Below are 24,104 nucleotides of genomic sequence, written 5' to 3' on the forward strand. Positions count from 1 at the left end.
GTTCGTTAGACGCGCTACTTTTTCTTTTTCATCTTGCCGACAGCAATCTCTGCGTTTGTATACAAATACTTCACCATTCGGCATACACAATTTACAGATAGCGAAGAGGGGAGTGGATGTGGGAGACTTCTGCACCGGGTGCGAAAGCTCCACTCGACGCAACTGATGCGAAGCATTTTATAAGGATTAACCCTTTCGTTACAAGCGATGTCTATAGACGACATCCGCGCGACGAGCTGTGTGTACGAGCGCCGTCTTAAGATGACATGAAATTCATACTGCTCTTCGATCACACCAACGCGATGTGCATACTTTTCGGCGCAGTGCTCCGTACAGCGAGAATTGAACTCGCAACCATTAGCGTGAGAGGCATGGATGTTACCACTACGCCAGATCGCCTCCACGAAAGAAGAAGATGGGCCTTATTCCCGTAACCACTTACACTTACGTTCCCACTACGCTTACATCTCACTTCACTTTTTTGCGTTTCCACCGATCGTGAAGTGTAAAAATGAACATCGTGTGGAATGTGGAGTGGATACCAAAATGACCCTGTGTTCATTTCCAGCTTTTGTTAAATATATATTTTAAATAATTTGTTTTATTTTCTTCGCCTACGTGAATACCTACCTATCTACCTGAAAAATGGATTAGTTTACTGTTTTTACTCTTTATGAACATGTTGATGGTTCTGAAAAGAACCTTTGGTGTTGTTTTTGTTATCACTCGATATTCCTATCTTGTTCGGTTAAACCTTCCTGTTTAGCTATTGCGTTTGCCACTCGCCACAGCTTTCACAGTTGGAAAATTTTTCCCATCCAGCTTGTGACATGTTGTTCAGTAAATTAAATTTAATGCGACGTGACGGAGAAACACTTTGCCACTCACTAAAAAGTTGCCTTGATGAGCGCCGAACCGAAGCTGCTCTGTTCTTGATGCGGGGTTTCTGATTGTCGTGAGCAGCTTTGCAAGCCAACTCGAGCACTCCGACGGCCGAAACTCTATAATCGCTGTTAGGTATACTGGTGCTCCGGCACGGCACCACACGGGTTTACGGTTTGAAAGAAAATAAGATATTTTTTGGGGTCCGCGTGTTTTATACTCTAGCGGTACACACTCACAGGATAGAGACAAATCGGCAGACTCAGCCAGAGGGGCGAGTCCAATGAGACGAACGAATGAGCGTTAAAAGGGAGCGATGACAAAGTTTAAAGCCTCTTAAAAACAAAGAAAGAAAGAAAGAAAAATACATTCATTACGATTTGTTCGCTCGTTGGATTCACATGCAGGATCACAAAATTATCTTCAATGTAAAGAGTTTATTGTTTTGTTATCACTCGATATTCCCATCTTGTTCGGCTAAACCTTTCTGTTTAGCGATTTGTTGCCACTCACCACAGCTTTCACAGTTGGAAAATTTCTTCCCATCCAGCTTTGTGACATGTTGTACAGTAAATTACATTCAATGCGACGTGTCGAAGCGCCACTCAGTGTCGCATTGGAGGCGATTTTAACCTGTAATTGAACATTTGCGATGACAGTGGTACAGTGTCGACTTTCAATGTGGGGTCATAATTTGGATCTCTATGTTTACAAAAATGTCCAACTAAATAAGTCGCATTACATGTCCGTCCAATTAGCTAAATGTCGAACTAATAGTAAATTACTGTACTTTCAATCTGGAAACAAAAAAAAATGAAAATGGAATAATCAGAAAAGTCCCCAACTATCAATAAGCTCAGAACAACTGCCAAATTCACATACTCATCAGATCCTGGCAAACAAATTATGAAAAAATCAATTTGTGTTTTATTATTATTTTGGATATTATTTTAGAAAGCATTGAACTGTATTTCGTAAACTCTTTTTTGAAAGGTTTAATGGCCCTGATAAGCGCCGTGTTTTATGGAATGGTTCCAATTTAGAAAACTTAGTACTCGTGGTTGTGCTCCCGTGGCCGAGTGGTTAGCGTCATAACTAACATGCCGGGTGTTCGGGTTCGATTCCCGTTCTGGTCGGGGGAATTTTTCGTCAAAGAAATTTCCTCCGACTTGCACTGTGATCACGCGTATTCTAGAGGTTGCCACTCAGAATGCATTCAAGGCGTGTGATTTGGCATAGAAATCTCAACTAAGTACTAATAAAAAATGACGCAAGTAATACTACGTTGAGACGGCGAAGTTCCTCTAGGAACGTTAGTGCCATTGAAGAAGAAGAAGAAGTACTCGTGGTTTTGAAAAAAAAAACATTACGAACGCCCTCGATGCCGCCTTGTTCTGGATTTGCCACCAAAGCAGTTTGTATAAAGAACAAACTTTTTTCTTCTGCTACCTGATGCCGTTTTGCGATTGCGTTTGCCACTCGCCACTCGCTGCAACTGCCTGTTGCCTTGATGTCCACCGAACCGAATGTGTTCTGTTCCGAATGCGGGTTTTCTTATCGTCGCGAGCAGCGAGCAGCTAACTCGATCACTTCGGCGGCCGAAACTATATAACGCCGGCTAGGTGGACTGGTGCACTGGTACTAACGCGCTTGGCCTAGCTACCCTTGCGGGGAACTTCAGATCAACACGGTTCGAGCGGGATTTTGTCTTTCCCTTCACTTTTCCTCCTTTACCATGTCCAGACATGGCTGCTTGGGTTGGTTTGTTGATGTGTTGTGATGCGAACCGATGTGGTGTACGGTTTGAATGAGAATGATCGTTACGGCAGCGGAGCGGGGATTTTTAAGCTGACTGGCTGGCTCGAGAATTACGCATGTGTGAGACTGCGACCAATGTTTCGTTCATTTTTTTCTTTTTCCTTTCCAATCGTGCTTCATTCTATTTCGCTGCTGCTCTGGTTGCCCGTTTTGGTCGGTACGATTTGAGGAGCACAAAATGGACCAATCAAAAATGGGCACATAGTGCATTTTGACAATGCTTGATATTTCACAATTATTCAATTATTTATCTCAAGAAAAACGAAATGTTATTCGTTATGATAGATGCGTAGATATATTTCCTATCAATTGATGCAAAAATCTTTGCAATCTATTGAGAAATGCTCGAGTTATAAGCGTTCCAAATCTTGCATTTTTTCCTACTTGTTCAGTGCCTAGATTTCCATTTCACCCCCTATATCTTCCGGTTAGACGTAGTCCTACGTCAAAAGCTTGTCATATACACTAACTTTTCGGGAGAGTGTATGATCGGCGATTATGATGAGCACGAGGAATCGCTGTTTACACAAAAGAGAGCGTGAAGTGTAAACCAGAATAACATCGGTGGATGAACTCGGTGTATTGATAATGAATTCTACCGAATGTTTACAGTGGCGTGTAATCCGGAATATGGATGTACTCACTACACATTGTTTTCACGTGTAGTGTATTCGGGAATAAGGCTCAATATTTCAGCAGGATAATGCATTCTGCTTTGCATAGTTTCTGAATCTGATAATCAATAGTTGGACAGTTGAACGAACCGGACTCATAGATAAGAAATAATCTGAATTAACCATCGATTCATTCCTCATTCCGTTGTATGCCAAGTCGTGCTTTCGAAGATAGGAGAAATTAGCTCTACTTCTCAGTTTGGCTTCTTTCTAGCTAAAAGTATTATTAAGCTAAAATATTGTATTGGAATTCTTGGAAGATTTCATTCTTCAACTATTGAAGCCATCAAAAATAGTAAACCTTATAAATAGTCCGTCAAGATCTTCTTTCAGTTATACATTATAAAGTACAATGATTACATTTTTACACTAAATGACAAGCAGATCAAATAAAACGAACCGGGGGCTAACTGACGACGGAAGACATATTTTCGTGATAGTTACTCGAGCAAATCAGTCTATAATGTGTCCTTGTCCGCGACTCGCCCGAAAACACATTTTTGAAAAAGTGATGTTATATTGCAAACGCAATGGTACATCGAAATTCTCAAACGGAGAAACGAATTGCTTACGAACACGAGATACATAACGTATTAAGTTCTTGCAATTGGCATTGATATACTTGATTATTTGTTGCAAAACATAAGAGTTAGTCATAATTGCATACAGAAGACAGTGATAAGATGTGTCCTACATATGAATATAACAATAAAAATTACCTGGTCGTTTCGAAGAAAATTCTTTCTCACAAATATTTTATTCAACACATGTGCATTACCTGCTATGTTAGTTTTGCTATACGATCGTCACTTCTGCAATTCATATGTATGAATGCATACAACTACGATGGTATTTATGTCTATAGAACTGCTATGCTGGAATGTGGACATGTGAGCGTTGAGTCCAAAAAAAATGTCACGTCACTTGTTTTTCGTTTCAATTAAATCATTCATAAGCACAGATTCATTAAGAGATTTAAAACATATAATTACTATTGTTTACAATGTTTTCATATACATGTCGTCACTAAAAATTAAAAATGCTGGTAAAAATCACTTCATCATTGTATTATTTCACCAAAAAATCACATCACATTAGTATAGAAAATGTATTGAAACATTCCACCAGAAGACGTCGATGAAAAACGCTCCTACATTCCTTAACTGTCGTCACAACAAAAAATGTACACGTAGCAAAATCGTACGGCAATGATCTATGATCTTCGAATGATCGTTTGCTATTCATCGAAAGATCCACCGAGAAAATGTTCCATTCATCAACCATCAAACAGATCAATGCTTACATTTTCATCAATTATCCAATAATATAGCGATAAAATTATTCACATCCCGAAATAAACTCAACTTTGACTGAAACCAACTGCACCGATCGCGATCTTTAGGGCGTTTAACAGTAAGTAGAAAGACTTGCCCGCCAGTTAAGGAGCGAAAACAGACAGCGTTTTATGTATGCGAGAGCAGAGAATTGTACAACAAATCTTTGCACATCTTTCCTAACTAACACACTTTCGAGGATCAGGTGCTGTGCTTTTAAACATGAAGGTGCGTTTGTATCAACCAGTAATCGCGTGATTTTTTTCTTTTTAGAAGCCCAAAAAAATTGGAGATGTTTTTGGCTGATTAAAATAATGAAGTAATATTCCAAATGCAGCGAAAAAAAATATTTATATGTGTGGCAATATTTCAACTTATTTAAACTTTGAAGAGTCTCTATCAGAAGATACCACAATAACATTAGTAACAGCTTCAAACTAACTTCAAAATTTGGGAGCGTAACTTGGAAGTCCTACAGTTGTCAAGGGCCCATTCTATTTGACAAAACAATTAAAGGAACAGAGTGCAAAGCAGGGATGCCAGGTTTGAAGACATGTCTTCATTTTGAAGACATTTGACTTACTGTGAAGACATTTGATTTTGCGAAGACATTTTAAAGACATTATGAAATATGTGAAGACATTTCAGTATGATAGCGTACGTGGGTTTTTGAGGGATATCATTTCTATGAAATTCTAACTACTGGCCGAAAATATTGTTAAAAGAAGTAGGGTTTTTGTCTCAGCGTACATCATTTTACAGCTTAAACTTTGAAGTTAAGGAATGAAAGTTGTGAATCGTTCATTTCGAGGGCATTTTGTATTTCTGGTATTATGTTGCGATAAAGTGCTCCTCTAATTAATTTCAAACTTTGATTGATCAGCTAAAAACGGCTTACGTATCACGTGAGGTTTAGTTCACAGGGGTTTAGGGGTTACACTGGGCAAAAATTACATGCAAACACATCAGAACTTACTGCAATATTTGCAGAATTACAGCAGATTTTGCAAAACACTATAAAAATCCCGTTTTTGAAATCGATGCCAAAATTCAAACTTTTTTGTTTCGTCCAAGCAACAAATTAACCTTGTACATAACTTAGTGTAGTTCTTTGTCTTTCCATTTGCGGTGCGATAATTATTTATTAAGTTAATTATTATCAAACACGAAGAGAAAATTTTTAATTCAAACAAATTTTTGTTTTCCTGTATGTCTGTATTAACACTCCCATACTCACGCATAGGTCTGTGAGACCGATAAATCAATAATTTGTTCATTTCTCAGAAAATATCAATACGACTGTGCGAAAAAAAAATTAATTCAAACAAATTTTTGTTTGTCTGTATGTTTGTATTAGCACTCCTATACTCGCGCATAGGTCTGTGAGACCGAGAAATCAATTATTTGTTCATTTCTCAGAAAATATCAATACGACTTTGCGATTCTCTCTAGTTTTGTTATTCGTCGTTCGTCATCGTTTAGCGTATTGTATGTGTTGTTACGAAGAGGAGGTGTATCACTTTTTACACTTCCGGTCTGAGACACCGACGCGAGTATAGGAGTATTTTTGGACAATTGACTTTTTTCCTATTTTAGAATATTCTTCAATGAAATGTATAAAATAAAGTTAATGGCGTGGAATATTTATTGAATATAATGCATAGGATCATTACTGGACTATTCTTATTTGATTTTAGTCCTTTTTGTCACCGGATTGAATGGATTCATATATTTGTTGTTATATTCATACGTGCGAAAGAAAAATACAAATATTTGACTCTCGTATAGTTATTCGCTAAATACAATGGTCATATACACACTTGTGAAAGAAATGCAATTGTGGAAGAATTGTAAACTGCGAACTGTAAACTAACCGGTGGCTTATGGTTATTTTTTACAGTTACAGTTCTGGGATATTTTTATACAATATATGTGGCTTCAATTATTTGAATATGGACTTTCGTGGGATCGGATATCGATTGAAACAACACGCGTAAATATTCGAGATAAAATCTAGTGTATTCTCTACAAGCTATCTTTTTATATCCAAAGTAAAACAATAGAGGAATTCATTTCTATAGTCTATAGTTCTGACCATCAAAAGCGTAATGGTCAGACGGGACAATTGAGTATTGAACTGGAACAAATCGATTCGCATTAGTATGGAATCGTGTGCAACAAAACGTGTTACGTTGCGACTGTCACGCAGGGGCTGCAACGATATCTAGCAGATGACGCTACATATACAATGAACAATATCGACAAGAAAACGAGTCGCAGGAATTTCCTAGAAATCCTTTTATATCATCTTTTTGTGCCCCATAAAAAGCAGGCATTAATTCTAAGTTTCCCAGGAACTCAGAGACGAAGAATATTAGCAATATGAAAACTTGAAATTCCACTATCTAGAAGGTCGTCATACATTCTTCTTTTCAAAAAAGATCCGAAAAACACGATACAACTGCATGAAATGTAAAAAAACATGTTTGTCTCGAGCATGGAGCTATGGTATGTTCTGATTCTCACACAATCGATTAATACATTTTTATGTTATTTTCTAGCTTTTCTTTTCATGAATTTTCGAAAAAAAAATCAGTTGCTTACTTTTAATAAAAAATCCGAAAAATGTCGAATTGCATTATTTGTGTTGGAGTATAAAACATTACTCTGTTTTGAGGAGGCTTAATTAGTTGACTATAAAAACTGAATAAAGACGAAGAAACATTTTTTCTGGAGTTTTTTCATTCAATTATATCCTCTTCTTCAAATAAATGCCTATAAAATCGGAAAAATACACAATAACAACATTACAGCGAAGTTCAACTTTCGATCATTGACACCGTGCGCGAGCATACGAGTTATGATTTTGCACGCGAGTGCAGGAGGGTTGTAGCGTTGCCTAGTGGGCAACTGGATTTTCTTTTTTCCGTACAACTAAAACACGACCGATCCTGTTAACGTGTAACTCCCGACTCTTTATTTTTATATCAACTAAATATCAAATGACCCTAACAATATACATACTTAATTCTACATGCTCATTCTAAATTCAGATTCCTATGGGAGGTGCTTGGAGTCGCTTTCAGAGAGGGGGAAAAAAATCCAGTGTGCGTACCGCGGAACATTTCTGACTGGTGTACAGAAACTAGAACTTAGCACATATCGCCGAAGTTGTGTTAATCGCGAGGAGACTTTGAACACGAAGTGAGAAAAAAAAATATATCTACTACTGTTGTTTTATTCGCTGTCTTGCTATATTAAACTGCAAACGTTGCTGTTTCTGACTGGTGCTCTAAATCTGTGATCCGTCGCAGTGATAACGCACCGAAAATGGAATTCCTCAAAAAGCAGTTTACGTGTGTCCAAAGAAACATTGCAAAGGAAGTTATCAAGTGGAAGTGCAAGTTTGTTCCCCAAGAACGAGCGGGAGACAAAGTGAACGAACCTAAATATATCGAATTTGAACAAAGGATTTTAAAACTGGAGCGAATTCTGAAATGGAAAATTTATGAAACAAGTGATCTAAGAACACAAGTTAAAAACAGTTTTTAAGATACCGATTGGTTGAAAAAATGACTCAAAATTGTGAAAAACCCCCACGCAACTATTCAGAACAATGAAAACTCAATAGTGAAAAAAATAGAACGACTACAAAATCAACACACCGAGTCGAAGAAGGCAGAGGACAAAAACATTTCCAAATGAAAAAAATCAGTTCATGAAAAGCGAAACGCCATCGAAAAAGTAAAGAGTGAAAATTCACAACCAGTGGAGGAAAATTGCCTATTACAACAGTTGGAAAAATGGAAGAAAAAACGCCATGAGTTGAAAGAGAAGAATAAAATAGCAGCAGAACAATTGAAACAATCTATTGATGATAGCGCTAAATTGTCCAAGGAAAAAGAACTCTTGGACCATCGGATTCAAACATTGTAGAATGAGCTGGAAACTAAGGAGAAAGAGAAATTATGCATGAGTGATGAGAACAAATGCTTGAGGAAAGAAGCGCTGGAGATGAAAAACTCGGTTGCGGCACTGGAGAAAAAAATTAGAAAATTATGAACAGATTAAGATAGAAAACGAGTCTCTTAATAAATTAACGTTGAAACTGCTCGATGCCGAGCGCAAGAAAGGAGCAGAAATTGCAACATTGAAGAACGAATTAAACCAAAATGAATGGACTATTGGAAGGAAGGACCATGCAATTAAGACACTTGTAGGTGAACTTAACAGTAAGGAAGTCGAACTTAATAATAATAGTAGGAATAGACCGACTGATGCGCCCAAGAGTGACAACATTGGTGTGGAAAATGTATCGAGAGCAAGATATGTATTTCAAAAATATGGCCGTAGATCAAGGATATATTGAAACAGGATCGTGTGGTTATGAAAAAGAAAATGTTTTCGTTGAATGATTATTAATTATTGATAGGATGCTTAGAAAATGCGAGAATGATAACAAAATAATATATGTGGAACAAAATATGACCCTACAACTGGGAACAATTTAGGTGTTGAAAAAAAGTGCGGAACACAATCTCCAAAAAAAAATATAATTACCTATGAACGAAGCCAAAGAAAAATATATATATATACTCGCATAAATATATATGCATAAAAAATTATAAAGAATATGAAAACAGAAAACATGTGAATAATCTAATCACAAGAATAATGAAAATTTGAATGAAAATTGGAATAACCATAAAATATGCTACTAAACAAGATATCGAAAACAAAAATAGAAGCATATATATAAGAGATATTGAATAAAATTATCTAAAATTATCTATTTCTGAGGTAGAGCATAACGAGTATAAAAGAATCTAAAAAAATGATAAACGAGATACAGAAAACGAATGGAAGTTGAAGAGAAAGACGTAGTATAAAATGTGAAATGTGTAGGTGAAAATAAAAGTTGAATCGACAGATAAAGCAGGGAATATGAAGGGTAAATCAATGAAAATCGAAGATAAAGCATACACAAATTGATGGAAAAAAGTAAATGGACAAAATGATGGTTTAATAAGAAGAATAAAGAAAATGAATGAATATTATGCGAAGAAAAGAAATAATAAGTAATAAAGAAAAAAATCTGGAAGAAGAATAAGAAAATGAATAAATATTGTGTGAAGAAAAGAAATAATAAGTAATAAAGAAAAAAAATCTAAAGGGGAAAAACATACTGAAAGAAGAAGTAGATAAAGCCGGGAATATAAAGAAAAAATCAATAAAAATTGAAGTTAAAGAATGCACATGTTGATGGAAAAAAAGTATATGAACAAAATGATGATTTAATAAGACTAAATAAAGGAGAGTATGTAGAATGAGAACAAATAGGTGAAACAAATAAAGAGGATAAAGAAATCAAGGAGAGATAGAATATCGCGAATGAAAAAGTGAAGAGTTTTTTTAAATGATACAAATAATAAAGATTATAAAAGAAGATGAATAAATATTATGCGAAGAAAAGAAATAATAAGGAATGAAGAAAAAAAATCTAAAGGAGAGAAAAAAACATATATTGGAAAACTACATATAACGTTATATCATATTACCCACAGCAAAACTATAACAAAAATGCGTCCAATTTGAATGTACCGAAGAGCTGGAAAACCAGGTAATATCTATTCACATGTATATGCATATATATATATATATATATATATATATATATATATATATATATATATATATATATATATATGTATATATATATATATATATATATATATATATATATATATACTTTGGAACTTTTGCCGTCTCAACGTATGCATTAACTAGCGTCATTTTATTAATACATAGTTGAGATTTCTTAAGCCAAATAACACGCCTTGAATGTATTCCGAGGCGCAAGCTTAGAATACGCGTGACCACAGTGCAAGTCGAAGGAAATTTCTCTGACGAAAAATCCCCCGGCCAGAACGGGAATGGAACCCGAACACCCGGCATGATAATGTGAGACGCTAACCACTCGGCCACGGATGCTCCAACTTATATATATATATATATATATATATATATATATATATATATATATATATATATATATATAAAAAAGAAAAAACAATAATCAACGTCATTAATGCTATTCGAGTTATCCACCCAGTTATACCAGATCGAAGTTAAGAATAGTGGATATTCAGAGGAAAACAGATAAAAATAATAGACCAATGAACAAACTTGCTCCTTTGCCTATAGCCAATAACCTTACTTTCGAATCATCCACTTTTTTCCTGGGGGAGAATGTTCAGTTCCACACCGACCGAACTGAAGTGACAGCATCTCGCGGCATGCAGAATTTGCACACCACACCACACACCACGAGTTACCCCTCCCACATTGCAACTATGAGCCAGCCATCGCTAAAGCACGCTGTGCTCGACGGCATAAAAATGCAATGCTTGTCACGGCACGGCATTCAGTTTTGCGTGAGCCGTGGTGCGGTGAGCATTGGAGACCATCATCGGATAAGAAAAAGAACATCAGCAGTAGCAGTAGCAGCAGCAGCAGCAGCAGCAGAAGCAATGAAACTGCACTGTCGGCAGTAAGAAACTGCACCGCCAGCAATAAGAAAACCGTTTCGGTGCCACATCATAAAAGTGACGCGCCAACTGCGGCGCGCATCATTCGTTACCCAACCATCGCGAAGTGAACATCGATGTGAAATAGAAATTAAAAAAGAGAAAAACAGTGTAAATGAAAATGATAGTGTGAAAAGTTATAAGTCTCTTGTGTTTGCATCCGACCGCCGGAACATCCAATCTTCCACCTCTGCCGCAATAAAAAGAGTAAAGGTTTTCTAAAGGAGTTTTGGGAAAGCCTTTCTCAAGGCTCATCGAGTAAAAGCGGTTGCTGCTAGCCAAGCTAGTCCAGTCCAACTGCGACGTTGGCTTCATGAGGCAAGCCAACCCAAGGAGTCTGGCCCAGATGCCCTCCTGGGAAGGAACACAGCGGTTCCTGCTCCCACCCGGCTCGGTTCCCGCTGGGAACGCGAGCACCCTTATCGACCGGCGCATTACAGTCCACTGCAGCCCCAACAGATTCATTTCCGTTTTTTGAAAGATTTTGTCGACTATCACAATTTGCCAGCTAAATCAATAGTAAATCCATTTAACTTAATCAACCAACTTTCATTTGAAAGCCTATAACGTTCCTGTAGGACCTTTTAACCCTGTAGCGTACACTTTTTCCAGTGTCGCCCCTTTCTTCGGGAGGTATTAAAAAAAACCGTTTGAATGCGACCGTCTTCGACGGTGTCTACTTTATTACTCGTCTCTTAACAATTTTCATCTTACCAACTAATAATTCATACAAATTCCTATGGGAGGTGCTTGGAGTCGCTTTTAGAGAGAGGAAATACAATTAACCAATTACAATCGAATTGGCTATATATAATCGTAAACATCAATTTGGTTACGCGGAATTTTCGTCGCGCGGATAATGAACTGTCGCCACGAGCCACATAGAAACCCGAGCTTATTGTTTTATACTCGCGGTACTGGAGTTCGTGTTAGTAAAACAATTGAATCTGGTCAGCGACACTGGCTGACGAACAAAACTGTAATATGAGATAATTCGACGAGGTGGATGTACTCGCGGGCTCCAAATTAGCTCGCATTTCAGAAAATATAAAAATGTAACTTCCAAGCACCTTTACAGAATGTTTGATGATTAGGGGCGCTTCATCCCCCTTACTTGTACAGCTTGAAATAATCTTGCAGAGATTATTACAAGCATACGTGTGTAGTTATAGATTCTTTTTCTTTTACCTATATTTTATATTTTTTTTATTATCTTTTTATTTGTAATGGATTAGATAGAGACATCTATGATCCAACCTTTTTGATTTTTCCTAAAAACCCACATTTCTTTTATTATTATACATATATTTTAAATCTCGCTTTTCAAAATCGAAAAATCACACGTGTGAAATAATCGATAATTATTTTCAAGTATTCAAATACTCCATTCATGCATCGTTCATTCATACTGGGACGTCTCCCTTGTTCTGTAGCTCTCAATTATCTCATTCAAACAACTGAAATATTGTAAAAAAATTAAAGTGAGTTTTTAATTTTTTCGTCATGTTATCTTCATGTTGTCTTCGTATTTCGCCACCTTTAAAATTTTCACTTTTGTTATTTGTTTTTCTTCTAGTTTGTATCCTCAATTATTTTTCCTTCATTTTCTCCATTTATATATATATATATATATATATATATATCAGCAGCAGCAGTAGCAGCAGCAGCAGCAGCAGCAGAAGCAATGAAACTGCACTGTCGGCAGTAAGAAACTGCACCGCCAGCAATAAGAAAACCGTTTCGGTGCCACATCATAAAAGTGACGCGCCAACTGCGGCGCGCATCATTCGTTACCCAACCATCGCGAAGTGAACATCGATGTGAAATAGAAATTAAAAAAGAGAAAAACAGTGTAAATGAAAATGATAGTGTGAAAAGTTATAAGTCTCTTGTGTTTGCATCCGACCGCCGGAACATCCAATCTTCCACCTCTGCCGCAATAAAAAGAGTAAAGGTTTTCTAAAGGAGTTTTGGGAAAGCCTTTCTCAAGGCTCATCGAGTAAAAGCGGTTGCTGCTAGCCAAGCTAGTCCAGTCCAACTGCGACGTTGGCTTCATGAGGCAAGCCAACCCAAGGAGTCTGGCCCAGTTGCCCTCCTGGGAAGGAACACAGCGGTTCCTGCTCCCACCCGGCTCGGTTCCCGCTGGGAACGCGAGCACCCTTATCGACCGGCGCATTACAGTCCACTGCAGCCCCAACAGATTCATTTCCGTTTTTTGAAAGATTTTGTCGACTATCACAATTTGCCAGCTAAATCAATAGTAAATCCATTTAACTTAATCAACCAACTTTCATTTGAAAGCCTATAACGTTCCTGTAGGACCTTTTAACCCTGTAGCGTACACTTTTTCCAGTGTCGCCCCTTTCTTCGGGAGGTATTAAAAAAAACCGTTTGAATGCGACCGTCTTCGACGGTGTCTACTTTATTACTCGTCTCTTAACAATTTTCATCTTACCAACTAATAATTCATACAAATTCCTATGGGAGGTGCTTGGAGTCGCTTTTAGAGAGAGGAAATACAATTAACCAATTACAATCGAATTGGCTATATATAATCGTAAACATCAATTTGGTTACGCGGAATTTTCGTCGCGCGGATAATGAACTGTCGCCACGAGCCACATAGAAACCCGAGCTTATTTTTTTATACTCGCGGTACTGGAGTTCGTGTTAGTAAAACAATTGAATCTGGTCAGCGACACTGGCTGACGAACAAAACTGTAATATGAGATAATTCGACGAGGTGGATGTACTCGCGGGCTCCAAATTAGCTCGCATTTCAGAAAATATAAAAATGTAACTTCCAAGCACCTTTACAGAATGTTTGATGATTAGGGGCGCTTCATCCCCCTTACTTGTACAGCTTGAAATAATCTTGCAGAGATTATTACAAGCATACGTGTGTAGTTATAGATTCTTTTTCTTTTACCTATATTTTATATTTTTTTTATTATCTTTTTATTTGTAATGGATTAGATAGAGACATCTATGATCCAACCTTTTTGATTTTTCCTAAAAACCCACATTTCTTTTATTATTATACATATATTTTAAATCTCGCTTTTCAAAATCGAAAAATCACACGTGTGAAATAATCGATAATTATTTTCAAGTATTCAAATACTCCATTCATGCATCGTTCATTCATACTGGGACGTCTCCCTTGTTCTGTAGCTCTCAATTATCTCATTCAAACAACTGAAATATTGTAAAAAAATTAAAGTGATTTTTTAATTTTTTCGTCATGTTATCTTCATGTTGTCTTCGTATTATATATATATATATATATATATATATATATATATATATATATATATATATATATATATATATATATATATATATATATATATATATATATATATATATATATATATATATATATATATATATATATATATATATATATATATATATATATATATATATATATTCATTTCAAGTAACTTTTCTTTTTCAAAACCTCCTTATTATTGTTCTTCTTTGCGCTATATCATTTTTGATTTTTCTGGTTTTTTCAATAAAGTATATATATATATATCTGGTATATTCAATAAAATATATATATATATATATATATATATATATATATATATATATAAGTTGGAGCATCCGTGGCCGAGTGGTTAGCGTCTCACATTATCATGCCGGGTGTTCGGGTTCCATTCCCGTTCTGGCCGGGGGATTTTTCGTCAGAGAAATTTCCTTCGACTTGCACTGTGGTCACGCGTATTCTAAGCTTGCGCCTCGGAATACATTCAAGGCGTGTTATTTGGCTTAAGAAATCTCAACTATGTATTAATAAAATGACGCTAGTTAATGCATACGTTGAGACGGCAAAAGTTCCAAAGGGAACATTAACGCCATTTAAGAAAAAGCCATTTATATATATATATATAAATGGAGAAAATGAAGGAAAAATAATTGAGGATACAAACTAGAAAAAAAAACAAATAACAAAAGTGAAAATTTTAAAGGTGGCGAAATACGAAGACAACATGAAGAGAACATGACGAAAAAATTAAAAAATCACTTTAATTTTTTTACAATATTTCAGTTGTTTGAATGAGATAATTGAGAGCTACAGAACAAGGGAGACGTCCCAGTATGAATGAACGATGCATGAATGGAGTATTTGAATACTTGAAAATAATTATCGATTATTTCACACGTGTGATTTTTCGATTTTGAAAAGCGAGATTTAAAATATATGTATAATAATAAAAGAAATGTGGGTTTTTAGGAAAAATCAAAAAGGTTGGATCATAGATGTCTCTATCTAATCCATTACAAATAAAAAGATAATAAAAAAAATATAAAATATAGGTAAAAGAAAAAGAATCTATAACTACACACGTATGCTTGTAATAATCTCTGCAAGATTATTTCAAGCTGTACAAGTAAGGGGGATGAAGCGCCCCTAATCATCAAACATTCTGAAAAGGTGCTTGGAAGTTACATTTTTATATTTTCTGAAATGCGAGCTAATTTGGAGCCCGCGAGTACATCCACCTCGTCGAATTATCTCATATTACAGTTTTGTTCGTCAGCCAGTGTCGCTGACCAGATTCAATTGTTTTACTAACACGAACTCCAGTACCGCGAGTATAAAAAAATAAGCTCGGGTTTCTATGTGGCTCGTGGCGACAGTTCATTATCCGCGCGACGAAAATTCCGCGTAACCAAATTGATGTTTACGATTATATATAGCCAATTCGATTGTAATTGGTTAATTGTATTTCCTCTCTCTAAAAGCGACTCCAAGCACCTCCCATAGGAATTTGTATGAATTATTAGTTGGTAAGATGAAAATTGTTAAGAGACGAGTAATAAAGTAGACACCGTCGAAGACGGTCGCATTCAAACGGTTTTTTTTTAATACCTCCCGAAGAAAGGGGCGACACTGGAAAAAGTGTACGCTACAGGGTTAAAAGGTCCTACAGGAACGTTATAGGCTTTCAAATGAAAGTTGGTTGATTAAGTTAAATGGATTTACTATTGATTTAGCTGGCAAATTGTGATAGTCGACAAAATCTTTCAAAAAACGGAAATGAATCTGTTGGGGCTGCAGTGGACTGTAATGCGCCGGTCGATAAGGGTGCTCGCGTTCCCAGCGGGAACCGAGCCGGGTGGGAGTCTCTGCAAGATTATTTCAAGCTGTACAAGTAAGGGGGATGAAGCGCCCCTAATCATCAAACATTCTGTAAAGGTGCTTGGAAGTTACATTTTTATATTTTCTGAAATGCGAGCTAATTTGGAGCCCGCGAGTACATCCACCTCGTCGAATTATCTCATATTACAGTTTTGTTCGTCAGCCAGTGTCGCTGACCAGATTCAATTGTTTTACTAACACGAACTCCAGTACCGCGAGTATAAAAAAATAAGCTCGGGTTTCTATGTGGCTCGTGGCGACAGTTCATTATCCGCGCGACGAAAATTCCGCGTAACCAAATTGATGTTTACGATTATATATAGCCAATTCGATTGTAATTGGTTAATTGTATTTCCTCTCTCTAAAAGCGACTCCAAGCACCTCCCATAGGAATTTGTATGAATTATTAGTTGGTAAGATGAAAATTGTTAAGAGACGAGTAATAAAGTAGACACCGTCGAAGACGGTCGCATTCAAACGGTTTTTTTTAATACCTCCCGAAGAAAGGGGCGACACTGGAAAAAGTGTACGCTACAGGGTTAAAAGGTCCTACAGGAACGTTATAGGCTTTCAAATGAAAGTTGGTTGATTAAGTTAAATGGATTTACTATTGATTTAGCTGGCAAATTGTGATAGTCGACAAAATCTTTCAAAAAACGGAAATGAATCTGTTGGGGCTGCAGTGGACTGTAATGCGCCGGTCGATAAGGGTGCTCGCGTTCCCAGCGGGAACCGAGCCGGGTGGGAGCAGGAACCGCTGTGTTCCTTCCCAGGAGGGCAACTGGGCCAGACTCCTTGGGTTGGCTTGCCTCATGAAGCCAACGTCGCAGTTGGACTGGACTAGCTTGGCTAGCAGCAACCGCTTTTACTCGATGAGCCTTGAGAAAGGCTTTCCCAAAACTCCTTTAGAAAACCTTTACTCTTTTTATTGCGGCAGAGGTGGAAGATTGGATGTTCCGGCGGTCGGATGCAAACACAAGAGACTTATAACTTTTCACACTATCATTTTCATTTACACTGTTTTTCTCTTTTTTAATTTCTATTTCACATCGATGTTCACTTCGCGATGGTTGGGTAACGAATGATGCGCGCCGCAGTTGGCGCGTCACTTTTATGATGTGGCACCGAAACGGTTTTCTTATTGCTGGTGGTGCAGTTTCTTACTGCCGACAGTGCAGTTTCATTGCTTCTGCTGCTGCTGCTGCTGCTGCTACTGCTGCTGCTGATGTTCTTTTTCTTATCCGATGATGGTCTCCAATGCTCACCGCACCACGGCTCACGCAAAACTGAATGCCGTGCCGCGACAAGCATTGCATTTTTATGCCGTCGAGCACAGCGTGCTTTAGCGATGGCTGGCTCATAGTTGCAATGTGGGAATCATTCTCCGCTTGTCCTCAAATCGTTCTTCCAATAGTTGCCAGGCGTGCTCGTAGTTTCCATCGCTGATTGTTTTGACGTCGATCAATCCTGCTGCGTCACCAACGAGAGCTTTCTCAAGATGACACAGCTTTATTCGCGGTACTTCGTTGGTGCGATCCACAGCGTCTCGAAACATGATCTTGAATTTTTCCCAGTTCTCGTACCTCCCGTCAAACGTGGGAATGGCACGACGAAGGGACTGCTGGATCACGACGGGTTGTTGATTTACAGCTAATGGCATCACTTGTTGAAGGTGATTCGGTGGAGGTGCGGTCAAATTGTCAAGCCAGGTTTCGAGAATGGTTGACACCTCTTCGTGTAGCGTTTCGAAATGCAGGAATTTTACATCTTGATCCTCTCGCTGGTTGGGTGGAATACTTGCCATAACTTGTTGGTGATATTGGTGGTACTCGGTGTAAGCAGTTTCCACCTTCCTGATGTAGACCTTCACTTGAGCAGGAGTGAGCTCAGTCTGGTCCACTTGCTTCAAAATATTTTTGATACGCGTGACGTTGCCCTGTGCTGTGCCACGCATATGGATCAACATGTTTAGTGTTGCTTCCGCAGCTTCGTTGTCCTTGGCGGACGGCTTGATTGGCGTTCTTGTTGTTGCCATTTTCTCACTTATTGTCTTTGATAATAACTTCACTCACTTTTGTTCAGTTCGTTAATTTTCACTCGCTTTTTAGTCTTTGTTTTTGCTCACTTTTTTCGAATTTTCTCCGTGTTTGCTTCCGATCCCTCACATCCACTCCACACTGCGCAGCAACGATGTTCATTCGTCGGATGACGAACCAAAACGATGGTGGATTTTTCCACCAGAACGATGACACATCCGGACACTCGACACACTTGAGTATCCGGTTCGAAGGACCAATCAATATGTTGGGGCTGCAGTGGACTGTAATGCGCCGGTCGATAAGGGTGCTCGCGTTCCCAGCGGGAACCGAGCCGGGTGGGAGCAGGAACCGCTGTGTTCCTTCCCAGGAGGGCAACTGGGCCAGACTCCTTGGGTTGGCTTCGCCTCATGAAGCCAACGTCGCAGTTGGACTGGACTAGCTTGGCTAGCAGCAACCGCTTTTACTCGATGAGCCTTGAGAAAGGCTTTCCCAAAACTCCTTAAGAAAACCTTTACTCTTTTTATTGCGGCAGAGGTGGAAGATTGGATGTTCCGGCGGTCGGATGCAAACACCAGAGACTTATAACTTTTCACACTATCATTTTTATTTACACTGTTTTTCTCTTTTTTAATTTCTATTTCACATCGATGTTCATTTCGCGATGGTTGGGTAACGAATGATGCGCTCCGCAGTTGGCGCGTCACTTTTATGATGTGGCACCGAAACGGTTTTCTTCTTGCTGGCGGTGCAGTTTCTTACTGCCGACAGTGCAGTTTCATTGCTTCTGCTGCTGCTGCTGCTGCTGCTGCTGCTGCTGCTACTGCTGCTACTGCTGCTACTGCTGCTGCTGATGTTCTTTTTCTTATCCGATGATGGTCTCCAATGCTCACCGCACCACGGCTCACGCAAAACTGAATGCCGTGCCGCATTTTTTTTTTTTTTTTTTTTTGCATAAATTCATTTATATTTCTTATACGTTTTTGGTTAATACAAAGTTCTATACATTTTAATTGGCCAGCTAACGCTTCACATCTTTGTTCATAATGCCGTGCCGCGACAAGCATTGCATTTTTATGCCGTCGAGCACAGCGTGCTTTAGCGATGGCTGGCTCATAGTTGCAATGTGGGAGGGGTAACTCGTGGTGTGTGGTGTGGTGTGCAAATTCTGCATGCCGCGAGATGCTGTCACTTCAGTTCGGTCGGTGTGGAACTGAACAGAATCGATTGTTGTTTTCTTCCCGATATAATCCATTTCTTCTCGATATAAGCTATAAAATGATGTACATGCCATATTCATGCGTTGATTTTTCACGAAGTTATTGCATTTCAAAAATCCCTCAAAAATTTCGACTATTCATTCCATGAAAATAAACTATTCGTTATTTATTTAGTATTCCAGTGTGTTTTAATTTCTCAACGTGTTTTAATTCTCCAGTGCAAGGTATATCCAAACGGTCTTATCTTTCTTAAGACCAAAGCACCAGATTTATCCAGTTCCTGCGCTATCAACATCGAGACCTCCTCCAACCGAATGATCCGCTATTCCCTTGAATGGTCAGAATCACCAAATGGTCTTTCCGATTAGATTGTTTTAAGAATTGCTAGTAAAAGAAATTCATACACTCAAAATTCCAATGGCATTGATCAGCTCATCGTTGTGAGCATAAATCTCCGTCGAGATGAATCTATAAACCCAGTCAAAACGCCTTTTTATTTTACTTCTTCAACAAAACAAAAATGCACTTCATAAAAATCAACCGTTACTCTCCAGGTCGCGGATAACGATGCAGGATCGTTACTCAAATCAGCAGCTTTTTTTCCATCCAGAACAAAAAAAAACGCAAGACAGAATCTTTTGCATGGACTATGGTGAAATTCTGAGCGCAGGACTACGTCTTCATTTCCGCTTGTTTCATTGGTTCCGAAATTTTTAAACCACTTCAACTCTTAAAACACGTTTTTAAAATACTAATCCATGCAACAAACGGCTCTTTCTAGAGTCACAATTTAGAGTATAAGATTAGTAAAATGTACGAATTTATAAACAATTAAAAGAATTAAATTCAAAAACATTTTTCGAACTATAAAAGTCCTACGTTGAGCTTTTGTTCGTACACTTAGGCACAAACTGTTATACCTTTTCACTGAAGAATATCATCAATCACTGACGCGTGATGTTCATTGAAGTTGAAGATTTTTTTAACTTATCGTCATTGGTGTCACCCCTCTGAGGGTGAAACTGGGGCGGACGATTCGCGATGTTCGCGCGTTTTGGAGTATTCTCAGGTTGTTTGTATTTCATATTACCAGAACATTGTGTTTTACGTCATCTTCCTTCGAATGACTCTTCCTAGATAAAAAAGATCGATGTAAGCTTCTGTGGTTGGAGCAATTCTGCGGGTGACTTGATACAGCTGAAGAAATTTTCGTACACGATCTCATCCAAGCCAACATCTGCTGCTCCGAATTGATAAGATATGCTAACTTCAACGTTTGAGCGAGGGATCTGCGAAATCACGACCTTCTCCGTCTTCCAACTACACGTAGTAACTATATTTACCATGAGCCTGTTAGGCTGAGGACATAGAAAACGCGGTGCGGTGTGACGCGATGCGGAGCGATGAATTGGAGCTCATCGCGTGCTTTGGCATACTGATCGCTTCAGATCGCGCGTTTTTTGAAGTTTCACTCCACTCTATTGCACATGTAGACAACCCAGCACAAAGATGCCATAACACATCTTCGTTCTTTAAAAAGTTGAATTGTGAGATATTTAATTTGATAATAAATTGTATTTTTCTCAAAAAAGCTTCAACCGAAAATCTAAATTTTGCAAATAAAAACAAATAAAACTTTTTTTTTGTGACATTTTGTTACTGTTTTCTCAACAACTCAAATTTTTATTTTTTGTTCGATGAGTTCGGCTATGAAGATATTTATAGATAAATCGTCTGGCAACCGTTACTTGCGTTTACTCGCGGCAAAACGTTCCACACACAGTTTCGCCGCATTGAAATCGCGTTCGCATCGCGTTTACTATATCAGGTCCGGGCGGTTTGTATTTGATTTCCGCATTCGTGAACGAATGAGCTTTCCCGCAAAAGAGCGCGCGCCCGCGCCCGCGCCCGCATCGCATCGCATTTACTATGTCCTCGACCTTACTGGTATGGCTCGATCATTTAACTATCAGTTTGAACACATAGATTTTCATCAAAAGCCGTCTCAGGCAGTGTCAATTCCAATTAGATTATCAAATCTCTTTTGTATCGCATCAGGTAAAATTAATATCAAGTTGATTCTTCTCTTTGTCGTCTTTTAACCGATCCCACAGCTTTCGCTTGTGGACTCGAAGAGTACTGATCTAACTGTAGTATGATAGTTTCTTACTTGATTTAGCTGGTTCTTTCGACGCAGCTTGGGTCGTTTGCTGAGGAATCTCTGGGGGAACTTCACACAAATTACTCGTGACGTGGACACAGAACAATGGTGGACACAAAATGACGGACTATTTGGTGAAAAAGCACGTTACATAGTCACTTTTATCGGATGGCGGAAAACAAGATTTACACTGGGAAAACCTAACACAAAAATAATTAAATCCGCAGTTTGGACGGCCACACAATAATTAAACTTATTATATAAATTCTGTACATGTACTGTTTTTTATTATAATTTTTTTTTGGTTTCCATTTGGCTCGAGCTCACCGGTTCGTTGCGGCCGTTCGCTGCATTGTTGCACTTCCGGGATCTTCTGGGCTGGAACTCATGACGGGAACGGGGCGGCTTCGGCTGGACAGGATACTGGATGACGATCACAAGACGGGAACACCTTTCACAACGTGGCGCGGCCTGATTTTCTGGTGGCCGGTCACATTCATAAGCCTGGGTGTCTAGATGGCTTTTTCCAATTTTCCACACTCACAAAACTTGTAAAAACTAATGTGGTTATTGTAACCGGTTCCGGAACTACTTTTTGGGAGACTAGCAATATCGTATTGCTAGCTCACAAACACGGACAGTCGCTTCCCTTTTGAGTTTTGGGGATATCGTTTTCAAATTTCTGGCAGCTATCACAACTGCGTCCGTACTTCTTAAAATCTTCGCGAAGACTCCCAGATTCTCTTTCATTTTCTACTCTCCACGCTTTTTTTTCTTTCCAAATTCTTTGCTCGCCTTTTTCAATTCTTTCAAACTATTCAAGCTTTTGACCTTATTCAGATTCCCTGGTACTTTTCCAATGCCGACGCCCTATCCCTCTTTCGCTGCGACGACGATGAGACACACGATGGTTACTCCGACAATACAAACACAACTTAATACTATTGGTTTCGGTTGGTGTCACGACTAATAAATAAACATTTAAGGTAGCATGCTATACCTGGACAATTAAACCTAGCACTTGCTTTCCGCATATAAATGAATAAACAAACAATGAACTGAATAAACCAAACACGCAATTGTAAATAAACTTTGAATGTATAAATAAATAAATAGATAACTAAATAAATAAGTAAATAAATATATAAATAAGTAAATAAATAAATAAATATCTTTCTTCCCAACTACTAAATAAATAAATACAAAAAAAAACTAACTAACGAAAAAATAATCTATTGTGAAACACCAACCTGGGGGTCTGCGATTAACTGTTTTTTTGGTTTATTGCAAAAATTGGACTCATACGTTAACTTTTCTACGACAGTTAATCACAGACTCCCAATACTACTTTTTTTTTATTGTCATATGAGAAATAACATTAAGTCAAACACAAGATGTGGACATGAACTGTAAATTTCTCAAATGACAAGACAGCACAAACAAATATTTTGCATTTTTTTGTACAATATCGGTAAAGTCCAAACCCACGGTTGGCTTTCCCACCAAATTCATTATTGTAACCCAACGTTTGGTTACAAGTATTAAATTTCTATTTCTATTTTATTCTGGTGACAATGTAATGGGGGTGACAGGGAACCGGGTGGTCGGACCAAAACCGCCGAACCGCCGTCGGAAGTGGGGATCTTTCGCACGTAATCTGTGTTTCACTGGTTGCCCGGTTAGTTTGAAACATAGTACAGGATCCTTCAGCAAGGTCTGACCGAGCTTTAGCGAGCTTCTGACGACATGCGTTTGGCTGGTGCGTTACGTTTGCCCGGTTAATTATAGGTATTTCGGTTTGGACTTTTAGCGGCGAAATTGCCAAAGAAAACAACACCATGGTATAGAGCACAAATATATTTCCCGAAAATTATCAAGATCATCAGAATCACAATCACTTACTAGCGATATATTTATATATTCAAGCCACTGTATATAGCAAACAGTTGGAACAAGATATTCTAGACAGATGAAATGATATATCGAAATGATTATTCAGTTCAATATGGATAGATGCTTCAGCTTCAGGATATAATCAATTTGTCAAATGATTTTGCATGAGGTTATTCTTGGATTTAATTGTATTCGAAAAGGTTTTCCGATACTTACTAGCACTCACAATAAAGTGATAATATGATTTCGTGGAAACCTATCTTGAACGACTAGTTTCATTTTTTTGAAGCTTAAGCGCACACTATTAACCATGACCTCGCTGAAAAACTATCGCTAGAAAAAAAGAT

At 38.0% G+C, this 24,104-nt stretch overlaps 2 protein-coding genes across 5 annotated transcripts in view; one reads left to right on the forward strand and one right to left on the reverse strand.

Annotated features, from left to right (window-relative positions):
* The window catches only part of LOC129771060 (unconventional myosin-XV), a 124,680-nt gene extending 119,859 nt beyond the window's left edge, over positions 1–4,821 (reverse strand). The window contains exons 1-2 of one of the 4 annotated variants that reach the window (XM_055774346.1): positions 4,678–4,821; positions 4,094–4,400 (exon numbers count right to left, since the gene is read on the reverse strand). The gene's annotated coding sequence lies outside the window, so the exon portion shown is untranslated. Of the gene's footprint in view, positions 1–4,093 lie in introns of all 4 variants that reach the window. The other 3 variants (XM_055774347.1, XM_055774348.1, XM_055774349.1) reach the window with 3 other exon arrangements.
* Positions 1–24,104, forward strand: part of LOC129771063 (probable tRNA N6-adenosine threonylcarbamoyltransferase, mitochondrial) — an 86,945-nt gene that overhangs the window by 11,670 nt on the left and 51,171 nt on the right. The gene's annotated exons all lie outside the window — the stretch shown is intronic.

Source organism: Toxorhynchites rutilus, chromosome 2 (assembly GCF_029784135.1).
Source record: "Toxorhynchites rutilus septentrionalis strain SRP chromosome 2, ASM2978413v1, whole genome shotgun sequence".
Lineage (NCBI taxonomy): Eukaryota > Metazoa > Arthropoda > Insecta > Diptera > Culicidae > Toxorhynchites > Toxorhynchites rutilus.